This window comes from Panthera leo, chromosome F2 (assembly GCF_018350215.1).
Source record: "Panthera leo isolate Ple1 chromosome F2, P.leo_Ple1_pat1.1, whole genome shotgun sequence".
Lineage (NCBI taxonomy): Eukaryota > Metazoa > Chordata > Mammalia > Carnivora > Felidae > Panthera > Panthera leo.
The window spans coordinates 40216011-40232181 of NC_056695.1; the positions used below are offsets into that span (position 1 = coordinate 40216011).

The 16171-nt window shown below is 41.8% G+C and overlaps 1 long non-coding RNA gene across 1 annotated transcript in view; it reads right to left on the reverse strand.

Annotated features, from left to right (window-relative positions):
• The window catches only part of LOC122210792, a 51947-nt gene extending 36209 nt beyond the window's left edge, over window positions 1-15738 (reverse strand). The window contains exons 1-5 of the long non-coding RNA XR_006198244.1: window positions 15505-15738; window positions 11816-11970; window positions 11599-11722; window positions 8910-9228; window positions 7365-7511 (exon numbers count right to left, since the gene is read on the reverse strand). This is a non-coding gene — a long non-coding RNA (uncharacterized LOC122210792). The remainder of the gene's footprint in view (window positions 1-7364; window positions 7512-8909; window positions 9229-11598; window positions 11723-11815; window positions 11971-15504) is intronic.
• Window positions 15739-16171: the final 433 nt, after the last annotated feature.

Consider the following 16171-nt stretch of genomic DNA (forward strand, 5'->3'; position numbering starts at 1 on the left):
CTGCAATTTATGTGTGAATTGGAGAAGTAATTTGTTCTGTTTTAAGCTTGCTTTCCTCATCCATAATGGGGATAATGGTATCTTTCTTATAGGCTCTTATGAAGATTGAATAAAATAATAAATATCTGCAATACAGTATGTGCTCAGTTAATGGCAATTATCAATATACTATTTGTAACAGAGATAAACATATTTGTAAGTATCTTATTAAAGCTTAGGAGAAGGGAAAGAGATAAATAATAGATTAATTAATTATAGAGCATTAATTATAACTTATTTAAGGTGTGTAAAATAGTATTGATAGCACGTGTTTGATTGTTATATTTCAGTAAATGTAAAAAAAATAGGGATAAGATTCTTCCTAACCTTACTTGTAACCTTTATTTCTCTGCAAAGTCTTGGCTTCCTCAACTGGGAATTCTACAATGAGGGTGTAGTGAACGCAGTGGTACCCAGCCAGATCCACCCTGGTTAGACCCAACACTCATTCCCCCAGCTGCTAGGCTTGTTGGTAGCTGAAGGGTCCCGACTGAGTTTCTCCCAAAGAGAGAGCTGCCCTTAGTCACAGGGAGATTCCTTACCCAAGACCATATCCCCTCCTGGGGCAGCCAGCCCCTAGTGCCCTTTGAGGAAGGTTTTCAAAGACCCAGCTGTTCTAGATGGTGGGCTTCACATGGTGGGAGCTGAGGCCTTTGCTCCGGCTGCATCATCGTTAGGTTCTTCCTCAGCCCCATCTTGCTGCCTTTACTCCCACACAGGAGATGGGCCTGGGAGCCCTTCCCAGGCTCTGCCGCTGAGTACTTCCTGGGACCCAACCAGAGGCAGAGGGTTCAGGAAAACACATTTTGCCATTGGAGACAGACCACCAGGACTCCAGAGAGGAAAGAGAGAATTTGGGCAGTGGTAGGTGCCCGGTATGTGGCAGGGGTCACTAATTATAAAACTGTGAAAGAAGAGAGGTGGGCCAAGACGAGAATGGTGGGCCTGGCGTGGAGCGGGGTGGCTTGGCCTGAGTGGGAGGTCCCGGCATCAGGAAAGGCCCACAGAGTATTACAAGTCTACAGGGAAAAACAAACATTGAGAGAAAGGCTACAGAGTTCCACCAGGCATGGCCATACTGGGGGGATGAAATGCCAACCCAAAATGGGTTGCCGCTATTCTGACACCTTGTTCAACAAAGGTGTTCTTTTTTTTTTTTTTTAATAAGTTTGTCCTCAACAGTACAGTAGAAATTCAAGAGAAGAAGGAATTTATCTGATTCCAATCCTCTTTCCAGGAATTTTCCCCTGGGCCGAAGCAATTCCATAAAGACACTCACTCCCTTCAGCTTTCTCTTCTATAGACGAGAAACAGAAGCTGTTTGTTTCCACCTCTACAGCTTGTCCAACTACTCTTTCTGTTCTAAAATTTTACATTATAGAGAAGGGTTATAAGGAGTTTATAAACTGCAAATTCAGGCTTATAGCTTGAAGGGCATAAATGTGCTGTGCCACCAATTCGGTGCTATTCAAAAGGGCATATTTTATACTCTACTGTAAAAATACTCACCAGGTGTGCCGTAAACATGAGTGTTTGAGGGTTTCCTGGCTGGGCCTTCATCATCTTGGGTTTATTGAGCATTTTATTATTTCTAGCTAATAGTATAGTTGTGTTTCTGGTTGCACTTAGAGGTAGTGGTGGTAAGTTTGAGGAAACCAGATTACTCTCCCCAGAAGCTCAGGATCAGGTCTCGCCTGGCAGTTCAAAAGTTCCTCCTGAGAATGATTTGAATGAAGCTGTTGTTCCCTGCTTGCAGGTGGTCGGACATGTTTTCTTCCTTCTCCTCATCCCATCACAAGGGCTTTTAAGTTATTAAGAAATCATCAATGTGTGCATTATTCAAGAGCCATGACAGATCATTCTCCCACCGGGAGTAGGAGAGAGAGAAAGAGGAGTCGGCTTGGAACCACCATCGTGTGCGTCTAAGAAGTGGGAGATCACAGCCACCACGCAGGCCACCTCCCCTTGTCACTGGTGAGGTGGCCAGGGCTCTACCTCAGTCTTAAAGCCTGGAGATGGGTTCCACTGGCTGGTGCTGCATCGCAAGCGCTTCCGGCCTGGACCTGTCTCTCTCTGCTCCACAGTCAGCAGAAAGAGTAGCTCCAGCAACTCAGAAGCAAGTCCCCACCAGCTACAATGTGGGGGAAACGTGTATTTGCTAGGGCTGCTGTAACAAAGTACCACAAACTAGGTGCCTTAGAACAACAACAGAAATTTATTGTCTGATGGTTCTGGAGGCCAGAAGTCTGAAATCAAGAAGTTTGCAGAGACGTGCTGTCTCCAGAGGCACTAGGGAATGGTCTGTTCCAGGCCTCTCTCCTTGTAGACTGCTTGTAGCTTTGGCTTCCAGATGGTGGTCTTCTTCCTGTACCACTTCACATCGTCTTACCTCTGTCTGTGTCCAAATTTCCCCCTTTAAGGGCATCTGATCATATCAGATTAGGTCCCACACTACCCACCTCACTTGGTTCTCTCTTAAAAGACCCAATTTCCAGGATGCCTGACTGGCTCAGCAGGTTGAGCGACCGACTTCGCCTCAGGGCATGATCTCGAGTTTTGTGGGTTCGAGCCCCACATGGGTCTCTGTGCTGACAGCTCAGAGCCTGGAGCCTGCTTCAGATTCTGTGTCTCCCTCTCTCTCTGCCCCTCCCCTGCTCTCTCTCTCTCTCTCTCAAAAATAAAATAATAATAAAAATAAATTTAAAATAAAACATAAAAGACCCTATTTCCAAATACTGTCACATTCTGAGGTATTGGGGTTTAGGACTTCAGCATATACTTTGGGGCTGGGGCGCAGTTCAACCCATAACAGTATGCAAATGTTCTGGTTCCGATAACTGGGTAGTTGGCTTTCAATGGAGACAACCCTCTCAAGAATTGAGATAAATCCAAGAGAATCTCCAAATATTGCCTGGCAGAGTGGTTAGTTAAGAGCCCAGGGTGCAGCCCTGGAACCAGACAAAACTGCCTGTAAATCACAACTTTGCTAGTTCCCAAAGTCACCTCTCTCAGCCTCTGCTTTCTTGACCACAAACTAGCGCGAAGTATGGTTTAGGTTTTCATGCGGCTGCTGTGAAGGTAAAGTGAGAAAATATAAGGAAAGCATCGAGTATTAAGACCTAGGCACCCGCTGAAGTTTCAATAAGGATACTACCTATTTTCAAACGTCAAGGTTTCTCCCTCCCTGCAGAAAGAACGTCTAAGGGCCCAGCCTGAGGTTACTCCTTAAAGCGCTGTCTATAAAATCCAAAAGAGCTACCAAGGCATCAGTCCCAGCCTCCCTACAGAGACACTGCAAACAATGGCAAACAAATTGGGTAGGTTTGGATCTTATCTTCCAGCCAATCTAGAAATCTATTGTTTCCAAGTTCTTCAAAGTTTGTGTTTTCCAAAGAGAGAGGTCTTTTTCCCTTCCTTAAAAAAAAAAGTCACTGTCTGAGTCAATAGATTCGTGGGTCATGGAAGCAAATTACAAAGCTAATACAATGGATTTGAGAAATTGCTAATGTAATCAGATTTTGAACAAGCTTTGGAAACGGTCCCTATTTCGCCGCACCAAGGGTATTTTTCTAAACCGTTCATTGCTTTCAACAACCCCATTATAAAACCAACTAAAAGTGAGAAAAGCAAATTCAGCAGCAACCTATCTTGTCAGGACAAAGAAACCTTCCTCACCAGGAAGCTGTTTTCAGAAAAATATTCAACACCAAATAATCCTATTTGAATTTTGCCACTCAAAGAAGTCTCAGAAAGAAGGACTTGTGGAAGAAATTTGGGCAGGGGTGGGGGGTTTGGGGGGTGGGGGGTGGGGGGTGGAAGGAGGTAGACAGTCCTCCAGAAAGCCTTCATTTCTTTCTACCTAGAGAAATAGAAAAGATTTCTGTACCTTTCATTGTAGGAAGTAAAAATTATGTGATCCAACACCTCTGACTTTTAATATAATATTTAAACCTCATAATAAAATGTCGCTGAAGACTTTACCTGCTCAACCAGTAAAAGAGACACTAAAGTCTAGAAGTCCCTGAGGCCTTGCCTAGCACATAGTAAATACCGAATTAATGTAAACTTTTCATCATTTCATATGTAAGGTGACCCATACGTCCTAGTTGCCCTGCAAAGTCCCAGTTTATACTTGTTGCCTCAACAAAAATGTTTATAATGTCTCCTTTCACTATCAAAAGTGACCCAGTTTGGACAAAAAATCATATGGTCCACCCTATTGATAAGCAACTTTGAGAAGGTCTGCAAATATCCTACCACATAGGTTTCCTTTTATTTTTGGAAAGAACACCTGAAATTGCATTTAGGATTTTATTGGGGGAAGAACTTACTTCCTTTGATATTAGATGTAAGCATTTTCCCTTATGCAATGTTAAACATATGTGTTTAGGGTTTTGTGGGTTTTTCTTTTTTTTATAAATTAACTTTTTCTGAGCGGTTCTCTCAATCTACAAATATTTACTGTCTACTGTGTGCAAAACAATTTTATATCCAGTACCAGTCAAAATTCCAAAACATAATTGAAAGCTCTCATTCAACCAAAAAAAAAAATACTCTTCCTATGTTCACTAAGTTACTCTTATAAATCTTTTTAATTTGTAACTATATGAAGACTTTAAACTGGTATGAAAATGAGGCAGTAATCCAGACTGGAAAAGACATCAGGCTGGGCATGTGGTGACTTCAGTGCTCTGCCCAGCTGCTAATTAGCCGTGGAATGCTAGAAAGCCGTCTTCCCCTCGCTGGGTCCCAGTTTCCTCATCCATAAAATGAGAGAGTCAGATGAGATCATCTCTGAGGCTCCTTTCAGCTCTAAAATTCTATGATCTGATGAACCATCTCTTTTCAATTGATTAAAATGAGTGTTAAGAGATTTCCTAAAGTAAACAAGCCAGGCATGATTCCAATTTGTTTGGTTTTCCCATTTTTCTTTTCATTCATTCAGTTTTCCAGCTCAGAGCATTTGGGCGGGGGGGGATACAAAGTAGGTATTTCTGAATTGTCATTTAGAGATGACACCTGAAATCTTCCCCATTTAAAATGCCTAACACGTTGCCATTTTTAATGTGCTTTCAAAGCATTTAGACAGCAAATTCAAAAGGAAATAGTCTGCACAAAAGTTGACTTAGTTTTAACCATGCAGAGATTCAACCACCTTATAGTTTATTTTCCAGCTTGTATCTTGGAAGGACAAAAAGCAAAAGGGGATTGATAAAATAATAATAATAATAATAATAATAATAATAATAATAATAATAATAACAATAAAGTTCTAATATTCCTACCATCAGCTAAGGAATAGGTCAGTCCAAACCAGCTTAATGTTACCGGTGAACTAGCCCCTTTGTGGACATTCACGGTCTCTCAGCATCAAATGACCTTATTTGTTGGCTCAGTGGTTTAAAAGAAGCATTCTATTTCCCACGGTTGTACTTCAATATGCTCTAATCCATAGGGATTACTGTGGTAGAATGTTTCAACCCAGTGTAGCTTTCAGGCACAAGTAATTTTCATCGGAGCAAAATTCACAGTCAATTTATGATCAACAAAGATATTAAAATCTTAAAATTCTATGGTAGATGCCAAAATCAAACTACCACAGGGACTTAGCTTTTTTTTTAATTAAAATTTTTGAAGTATTTTAACAGCACACACACACACACACACACACACACACACACCACACACAAACCTGCAACTCGAACCTTGATGGAATCAAAAAGGAATTTGCATTTTTGATTTTATGTACAGCTGGTGGCCAATGTGTTTATCTCGGTAGGGAGAAGGGGCAGGTGGGGGATAAAAATAGTAGTTAAGATAAAAGAATGATCTCAGTATGGATTTTTTAAATAAATGACAAAAAAATGGATGACAGAATTGAAAATCTATATTCTCCTCAGGAAGCAGGTATGGGAATAGAGGGAGCAACAGCATGCCTTCAGTGGAAGAGCAAAGAGAAGGTATCATCAAAGCCCAACCCTCATTAGAAGTGGCCCCTCTAATCTCAGGTTAAGAATTTAGGGCTCTTTTGAGAATACTATTATGTGCCCGTGGTTGTGTGTCAGGCAGAACTGGCTACATAATTTAAGGAACTCAGAAAAAAATGAAACTGTGAGGCCCCTTGTTCAGTAATTATGGAGAATTTCAAGATGGCTACAGTAAAGCATTAAACCAAGGCCAACACCCTGAGCAACTGCACAGGTCACATACTCATAAAACTGACCCTGACACCAAATTATCCACACCCACATTAGCTTCCATCCTTTTACTGAATGGCACAACCCAGGAGGTGTGTGCCTCTATCCGGGCTTTACAGATGAGGCCATTGAAAATGAGAGCAGTGTTTCACTCAGTCAGCTTGTGAGAGCTCAGATCCTCTTCCAAGAGACCTAGCACTTTCTACCATCCTGGCTACACTTAGTCCTCCACAACAGGCAAAGGTCAGTAAAATGCTCAATATGATACCTGAACTTCTAGTCTTCCAAAGATCTGGACTTCAATCAGGTAAGTCTCCTAAGCATGAGCTACCTGTTCTATTTGTGCTTTGCTTACAGATTTTGCCCAATAAGTGTTAGCTAAATGAGTGAGTAGGTAAACATGGTGTTCAATATAATAATAATATACTTTGGTAGATAATTTTTACATTTTTAAAAGCATTGTCACACACTTATTTTTTTCTAGAATTTTATATTGCTGGGTATTTTAAGTAATTCTTAACGACTTATAAATCCCTGAGAGTCTGAGCCTGATATAGGACAAGAGAAATACCCACCCATATTCATTCAGAACTCTTTGCTAAGCACTGACTGAGCTAACCACTAGAAATAAATATACATATATATGTATGCACGCATTTCCCTTAAAGGCTTTACCATCAGTAAGGCTTCCAGGATACTTTCTGAAGGGGAGTAAAAGGTATTTAGATGGACAACTGTGGGACAAGATTTCAAAAGTAGAACGACATTTGCAAATTGCAAGACACGGAGAAAGAATGCATGTGTCACGTGATAGGAAACGAGAATGAAGAAGACAGGGACAGACCATGAAAGGACCTTGAGCACAAAGCTCAGGATGCTGGCTTTCTCCTACATGCTCTGAGGAATCATTCTAGGAGCCAAATGGCATTTCCATGACAAAATATATGGCTCTCAATCTGGAAACACTTAGAGATGGGAATTGTAGGCTTCATAGCCAAAAACAAGTCCTAATCATCCCAGCCCCATTCATCCTGGGTTCTCCATAATAGTTATCCCACAAATGTCCAAAGGTTCCTGAGAGTGAGAAGGAGCAGACTTCATGGAATTCTCATAAGAATGATTTCATACCTGAATGCTCACCCATGAGCCCTGGTATGTCAATACCAGCCTCTCCACAAAGTTATAGGCAGGCAGTCAGTCTTGCATGATGGAGGGTCTTCAGGTCTCAAATGGAGGATCCAGTCTCTTCAAAGCTGAGTAAGTTCTGTGGCTGTTCTGAAAAATTAATGAGTCGCCTTCTATGAACTTAGTGCAAGCCCTTCCAGTTTAACCTATTAGGTATTTCTCAACCGTAACCCCTCACCATCAGCTGTCACCACCCTAGTTCAGGACTTTTTCTTGGACAACTGTATCAGCCTGCTATCTGACCTGCAGCGTTACTTTTCCTGTGCTCAAATTCACCCTGTACCCAGCTGCCCAAATGACACACATAAGGCACCAATCTGACCACTTTTACTCCCTGCATAAGAGCATCCCCATCCTCTACTTGATGAAGTCCAAGCCGGTTGCCACGGCATGTAATACTACACATACCTACCTCCGGGCCTGATTAGCTCTCCCCAAACCTCCCCATCTGCTCTCCGGTGTGGCATGAAACAGCTTGTGATTCCTGCACACACACTACCTATTTAACCTTCCCTGCTTTTCTCATCCATTCCTTCTGCCTAAAGGATCCTCTTAACATTTCCTTTCCTGGCTGATTCTGAGTCATCCTTAAAGTTAATTCTGTTGCCTTTTCCTCCAGAAAACCACCATGGACTCCTCCAGCCCCAGTGATAGGTGTCTCTCCTTTCTGATGCCATAAAAACTCTTCACATACATCTTTTTAAATTATATCACCATCATTTATGTATATGTCTCCCCCTTTGGATGTGAATTCTTTGAGGATTCTAACATATCTTCTTTATTCCAAGAGTTAACAGAGCACCTATACCCACTGGTGTTCATGTGTGCATATATCATGGCTTTCTAAGTTGGAGGGTCCGAAGAAGGAAAGGAAGAAGCAAGGTAGGTTAGGTAGAAGTAAATGTTACATGGCTATAAGGGGCCATAGAAGAAATAACCTTCTCCTTTTTTCCCCCTGCTGCTAAGATCTAGAATACTTCCTAATTAATAAATATATCCCAAAGACATTCATGGAAAAGGAAAAGGAGGTGATCCTTGTATTGGATCCCCACAGAACAGGGCTTCAAAATAATCACCACCCCCTCATGAACATCTAAAAGCATTAGGAGCTCTCCAATTCCCCTAGACAAGATGAGCCATGGGAGGCAATTTTTTTTTTTTTAAATTTAAATCCAAGTTAGGTAACATATAGTGTAGTAATGGATTCAGGAGTAGAATGTAGTGATTCATCACTTACATACAACACCCAGTGCTCATCCCAAGTGCCCTCCTTAATCCCTATCACCACTTAGCCCATCCCCCCACCTACCTCCCCTCCAGCAATCCTCAGTTTGTTCTCTGTATTTAAGAGTCTCTTATGGTTTGGGGAGGCAACTTTATTAAGACAAAATTGACATGTTATCGGCAGCCGTAATGCTCTTTCCTTTCTGTCCCTAACTAAATTGTTAAAAGGCAACCATCCATTCTGAGATGGTAAGAAAGTCTTACTTGAGATGGCAAGACAGCCAGGAAAGGTAAACCTTTTTTTTTTTTTTTTAATCTTTCTCGAGTATGGCTCAGGACTAATTTGAGGACGAGAAACGATTCCAGTGCCTTGTAAATTGCGATCCACATTGCAACTCCTAGCAGCCACAGTTCAGCACAGTTAGAAGTCAATTAAGGGAGGCCCAGGATTAAGACATCATGGAGACTGAATTATCTCACACCAGCAGGAAAGAGTCGTTTCTTCAGTTCAGGTTCATGGTCTTTGGAGCAGAAGTGGTTTTGAAGAGGAAAGAAAATACCGGCGACTGTGGTCTGTTACTTTCTGCAAGACAAGGAAATAGAGAAGATTCCAACCTAAATTTATAGCTAGCTTTTCAATATTTTTTAACTAATGAATTTATCTTTTTAATACACTTTGAGTACAAATTTCAGGGCTTCAGGTTCATTGGGAACAGCTAAAAATACCAAAACATGGAATAAACCACAACATCCCGCAGTTCCCTCCATATGTTTTATTTTTTTTCCCCTGTTTATGGGATAAAATAGGTGAAATAAAAGTAAAAGTTTAATTACAAGAAATAAAGTGTCAGCAGTGAAGTTCACAGCCAATTTTTGTACTTGGAGTCATGGAGCATGTTTCCATGATATGATTGTAGGTTTTTGATTGTGCAATAAAATAATTTCAACAATAAAAACCATTAGTATGCAGGTGTTCTACAATTTTCTTAGGGAGTTTTGCAAGAGTTGGCATGCATTTGATAAATGCACTCTCAAACCCCAAACTCCTATGCAGAGACATGTGGCTTCACACGGAAAAGGCTTTTGCACACCTGCAGTAATCAAGCAAAAACATAATGGGAAGCAAGGGGATTGGGGGACACACACCCTTCTGTCTTCAGACGAATATTGAAGTATTAATGAAGCCTCATACACAGAAAGGCAGTATTGTCATTTGCTGACTTGGCCCACCCACAGTTTTAGTAACTATCACTTTAGAGATTCACGTGTGATCTTTAAATAAGCATAAAGGGGACAAATCATATTTTGACCTTATCGCAAAATTAAAAGTCACAACATGGCTTTTAAAGTAACTCTACTGTTCTTATAGTGAAGAGATACTCAGTTCATTGGCCAACACACATTTACTGAGCAAGTTTCTCATGATGAGCTCTTATTCTACGCTTAACAAATAAAGATGGTGTGCATTCACATCTAAGCCTTACACTGCAGAATCCTTTACAGGATCCTTCTACGCATCACCCACATTTAAAGCAGAATGAAGCAGAGCTCCCTGGTGGGCACGGAGGCAGGAACCCTGAGCCCAGCTCTGCAGACACCTGGGTAGGCACAGCCTGGGAACTACCTCTCTATACTCCAGTGAGAGAAAATGCATTGTGTGTGTTACATAATAATTTCATTGAGGAAATTTTTACATCTCTTGTTTTTCAATGGTAGCAGAATACATTACTCATTTCTCTTGATCCGATTAGCAAATGACCTCCAAGACCTAACAGCAGTAGATGTGAAGTCAATGTGCACGAGGTCCTCACCCACCTCTCAGCCCATTCTGGCAGCATCTCTTGATGGTTACTCCACAAGGAGCTAAAATTAGGTCACAGCAGCCTATCTAAGGCAAGTCTGGGTGGAAAGATCCAAAGGTGAGCCTAAGCCAGCATCTGTATGAATTACTAACAGCCCAAGCCAAGAATACTTAATAGCAATGCCAAGTGCAAAGGGAAGAGTAAGTAGGTTGTAAATGGGAAACAAAGCCAAAGGCCAGAATTCAGGAGGAAAGAGAAGAAGAGCAGAATCAGATCAGGAAGGAAGCAAGATGATTCCAGGCAATTGTTCTGACTCTCACTGGTCTGCTTTCAACTGGTTATTAGGCCCAGTAACATCCATGGGCAAAGCTGAAAGATTCAGAGTCTGGGCTAATACTCCCTGCTGCCAAAACATTTAGTTTTTTTCTTTATCTATTTATATTGTCACCTCTTTAAGCAGTGGACACTTCTTCACTACCCATTGAGAGTCTAACAGTGAAATAGATGGAAAAAATCTGGTCCCCTCTGATTCTGAAGACCAGGGGTTAAAGACCACACCTGTTCCCCTTGTCAGGGGTGAAAAAGGAGGCAGGAACGAGGAAGGAACCCCTATGATAGGCTTAGCCAGCCTAAACTTTTTCTTCTGATATTCTTTTACTTTTTAAACTCTGTATTTCCAAACATAAGAATAATAGCCTCCAGCACATAAAAAGCATTCACATACTATCAATATGTACCCAGCCCTGTGCTAAGTGTTACAGAAATCACAAATATTGCAAAATGCAGTTACTGCCCTCAAGGTTTTTGCAATTTCAGTAAAAGACAAAAGACTTCTATATGAAGCCATAAAACTGGATTTTGTTAGGCAAAGAACCACCTCAAAACTCTGTGGCTTGAAATAATCATTTATCTTCTCTCAGTTCTGTGGGTTGCAGGTTTGGGTTGGGCTCAGCTGAGACACAGGCACCTTTGCCTTACATAGCGTCTGAAGATCCCACTCCTATATCTGGGGCCTCAGCTGAGACAGCTGGCAGGGTTGGGGTGGCCAGGCCTTTCTCTCCACAGGAAAAAGAGGGCAGGCTTATTCAGAGTAGACATGTTCCAAGAGAGCAAGTTCAGAAACGGCAAGGTCTCTGGAGGCTTAGACTCACAGTTTACACATTGTCACTTCTGTCACATTTTTGTCTGTTTGGTTGGTTGGTTGGTTGAATCGAGTCATGAGCCAGCCACAATTCAAGAGGTAGAGAAACCCACTCCATCTCTTCATGGGACAAGCTGCAAAGAATTTGTGGCCAGATGTAATCGTCCACAATCACCCACTAGCTATAATTATTTGTATTATTTGTATTATTGTAATTATTCACTCACTTCCGAGATTGCTGGAAACCATCATATAGTTTTATCACAAACGCAGAGTCCAATATCTTGGGAACTTCATCCAGATGTGGATGGTTCAGATGTGGACAAGGCCTCTTAGGTACAGCTTCTTGCATGTGGCTTCTCTTAGTCCGGAAATTTGTGAACTAAACAGACACATTTGTTTGCTCCCTCTCCCCACATACCCAACATGCAATGGTGAGATGGCAATAAGAAAATCGTAATAAATATCTCCATTCAAAAAAAAGAGAGGGGTACCCGGGTGGCTCAGTCAGTTAAGTATCCAACTCTCGGTTTTGGCTCAGGTCATGATCTCATCGTTTCATGAATTCGAGCCCCACCTCAGGCTCTGTGCTGACAGTGTGGAGCCTGCCTGGGATTCTCTCCCTCCATTCCTATCTTTGCCCCTCCCCAACTCGCACTGTCTCTGTCTCTCTCAAAATAAATAAATAAGCTTTAAGAATTTTTTTAAAAAAGGAGAAATGGGAAGTAAATAGGAATCATTGGTGCATAGCAACTCAAGAATCCAGTCATGTACATGTACAATAAGAAATAGCCCTTATTTACAGAGAAATAGCTTTTCTCATCCTGCTCCCTTTTCAAAGAAATTTGAGGGCCCAGAGTCATCTGTTTACTTTGAACTGTTTTGGTCCCATTAGAATGCAACCTTATACAACCCCCTTTAAAACTTTGTGGGTTTCCTATGTATCAGGGTAGAGCCCATTTAATTAGACACAGAAAACACACACACACACACACACACACACACACACAATTGTTTTTGATGTGCTCTCCTTTCTTCTTTTGACAGGAAATCAGGATGCTATAAATTAATGCCCTTGAAGTCTTTAGAAGTTATCTTGCCCTATTGAGAGAATCTTCTAGGAACCACCACAAATCTTTCTGAGGTCTGTACAGGTGCTTAAAACCAAACCCCCCCCCCAAAAGATTTTAGAAGGATCTTTTGTAGACTGAAGAGACTGTGACTGAAAACTATTTTATTTTCTAATTTAGAAAGTCTAGAAAGGCCCTCTATACTTCCTCTACTTTCTGCCTGCAAACTGAATAGTTTTCTTTAGTTCATCCCTTTCTTTGTATATGTTTTCAACACTCTGCCTGAAAATTTTCTTAATTGGATCCACAATCGTATGAGTTAGTTACATTTTCTAACTTCCGAGTCACCACATGCAGTGGTTTTGCCAATTACTTTGAAACAAAACTAGTGCCACATGTTTTAGGTTTTTTTGTGTTGGCAGCACCTCACTTCCTGGTACCAATTTCTGTTTAAGTTAGCCTTTGTTGTGCAACAAACTACCTCAAAAGTTAGCAGCTTAAAACATTGATTTGCTCATAGTCTTGTAGGTCAACGATTGGTGTTGGACCCAATGGTATGCTGATCTGGCTGTAGTCATTGCTGAATATGTAACCTGTCAACAGCGGGGGTCAACACTGAGCCCCTGATATGGCGCCATTTCTTGGTAAAACTGCCAGCCACCTAATAGCAGGTTGATTACACTGGACGACCTCCATGTGGTCTTCCATGCCTTTCCATTAGAGGCAGTACTTTGTTCTCATGGAATTGACACTTCCTCTGAATATGGATTTGCCTTCACTTCCCACAACACAAATGCCAAAACTACCATCCATGAACTTGCAGAACGCCTTATTTACCATCATACTACTCTACATAATATCGCTCTGGACAAGAGAATTAATTTTTCAGCAAATAAAGTGGATCATGGGCTTATATTCATGGAATTCACTGCGCTTACCATAACCCTCATCTTTCTGAGGCTTAACAGAATAGTAGAAAGGCCTTTGAAGACACAGTTAACGGTATCAGTGCGGAACCACTCTTTTGTGACACCCTCTAGGATGCAGTAAGTGCCAGATTAATGACTAATATATTGTACTGTTTCTTCCATAGATAGGATTCAGGATCCTGAGAATCAAGGGATGGAAATAGAAGTGGCTCATATTACTATTACCCGTGTCCTCTACTAGTAAAATTTCTGCTTTCTTTCCTCACAATTTTGGGCTCTGCTGGTTTCAAATGCTTTGTTGCTAAGGAAGAAGGTTTCCAGGGGTGTGCCTGCATGGGTACACGTGTGTGCACACACACATGTTTCATTAAACTGGAAGCTGAGATGACCACCTGACCACTTGGGCTCTTCACATCAGTAAACCAACTGTCAAAGAAGGAGGCTCCTTTATTGGTTGGGGTGAAAAAAAAATTGGTTTGCTACTTGAAAGGTTTTCTCCCTCCCACCAACCAATTTTGACACCAACTGGGTGTCCTCCAAATCCAATTTAATTCTGACATTAACTATCTGAGTTAGTGTCAGACTCCACAGGTTTAAGGGCTCAGTCCCACAAAACTGCTCCCATTTCAGATGCCAATTGCGAGTATCAGGTCCCAGGTTACCCACGCTTCTGTCCAACTTGGCTACAAAGTTGGGGGGTTCCCATAACCCCCCTCCTCAGTTTCGGTAATTTATAAGAATGACTCATAGAACTCAGGAAAATTCTATACTTACAATTACCGTTGATTATAAAAGATACAAATGAACAGCCAGATGAAAAGGTACATACGGCAATGTCCAGAAGGATCCTGAATGCAGGAGCCTCTGTCCCCACGGGGTTGGGATATGCTACCCTGCCTGCACATGTATGCATACACCAACTCAGAAGTTGCCCAGATCCCATCAATTAAGGGTTTTTAATGGAGGTGGCATTACATAGACATGACTGATTAAATTGTTGGCCATTGATGATTAACTCAATCTTTATCCCCTCACCCCTCCCTAGAGGTTGTGGCAGGAGACTGAAAGTTCCAACTCTCTAATCACATGGTTGTTTCTCTGATGACCAACCCCTATCCTGAAGCTATCTACAGGGCTACCAAGAGTGCCCTCAGGAGAGCAAATGACATCCTATCACCCTTATCCCTCGGGAAATCCCAAGGGGTTTAGGAGCTCTGTGCCAGGAACCAGGAACAAAGACCAGATATTTTTCTTATTATACCACACTACTGCATAATAGGAGCAGAGGCCTCTTAATACTCCCAATGCTCTGTGATAAGGGAAATAGAAAACTGCAGTGGCCCATTATAGGTGAGACAGCTAACAGCACAGAACCTTCCGGAGTGACAGTTTAGGTCCCCCACCCACCATCAGACAAGAACCATGATGAGTTGAGGCCCCAGATTGGAGCAAAGGGAATATGGCAAGGTTACAGAAAGAAAGAAGCTTTAAATGCCAGCAATGACTGTGCGACCAGTTGCGGAAAAGAGGACGGTAGTTCTTACTAGTATTTCTTCCTTAATTTGGTATGAAGCCCTATATAGTTTGCTTTTCTTTTTCTTCTCTTTTTCCTACCTATCTGAGGTATATTCATAACGGTTTACATTACATATAATGTACATAATAATATATTACCCATGATGCCAAGTTATCAAGGTATTGACTGCACTAGACTATTCTATCATCAGTTTGTTTAAGCTGAGAATGGCTTTTCCTGGAATCCTTCCGCTCTCTATGATTCCAGGCTAGAGTTGGCCAAAGGGGGAACTGGAAGAGAAGCAGCTCGGCATCAGGAAGTGGTTCTACACAGCTCTGTCCCTTCCTCCTTCTCTTGGGAGTGAGCCTGCCCACCCAGAGCACACCTTCTGCCTCTCTCACCTGAGGGCAGATCTCTGCAGTAGGCATGTCATTCCACCTCCAGATTATGAGATCCACGTGCCACATTCTTCAGCCTCATCAGAGTAAGGATGGCATTTGTCCTGTTTCCATATACTTCTCAGCTGGTTCAGAACTCAGGTGGGGAAGAGAGGTCTTCATTATTGGGCTCCCCTAAACCCCGGGATTAATTCCTCAAGGAGATCCAGGAAAGCTTTCTACCAGATCTTGAGAGATGTCATGGGACTAGAATAAATGAGAACCAAGGAGGCAGGCACAAGAAACAGTGTGAGCAGAGAAAGAATGTAGTGGGCGGGAAAAGGAAGATTCGTGTGAGGCACAGAACTACATTTTCTACGCAAAAGAAAAATAACGAGGGATGCAGTTTGACAAGACACAGGACAGCGGGGCAGCTGATGGCAGCCTGGAAGACTAAGGTTTTCATAACAGTTACTTTAATTTTGCGCCAATTGTTCTGGTTCCTCCTAATATTAAATTTTATGATCAGCTTCACTCCCAATTTAATAAAATAATGCAATCGGCTGTTTTATAGATCTCTTTTGTGGCTAATATAGGCTTCTTCAAATCCAAATCAGAGAAATGACTTGCCAATAGTAATGATGTCCCAAGCTCTCCAATTGCCTGTCTCTCCCATCATCCTCACTATACC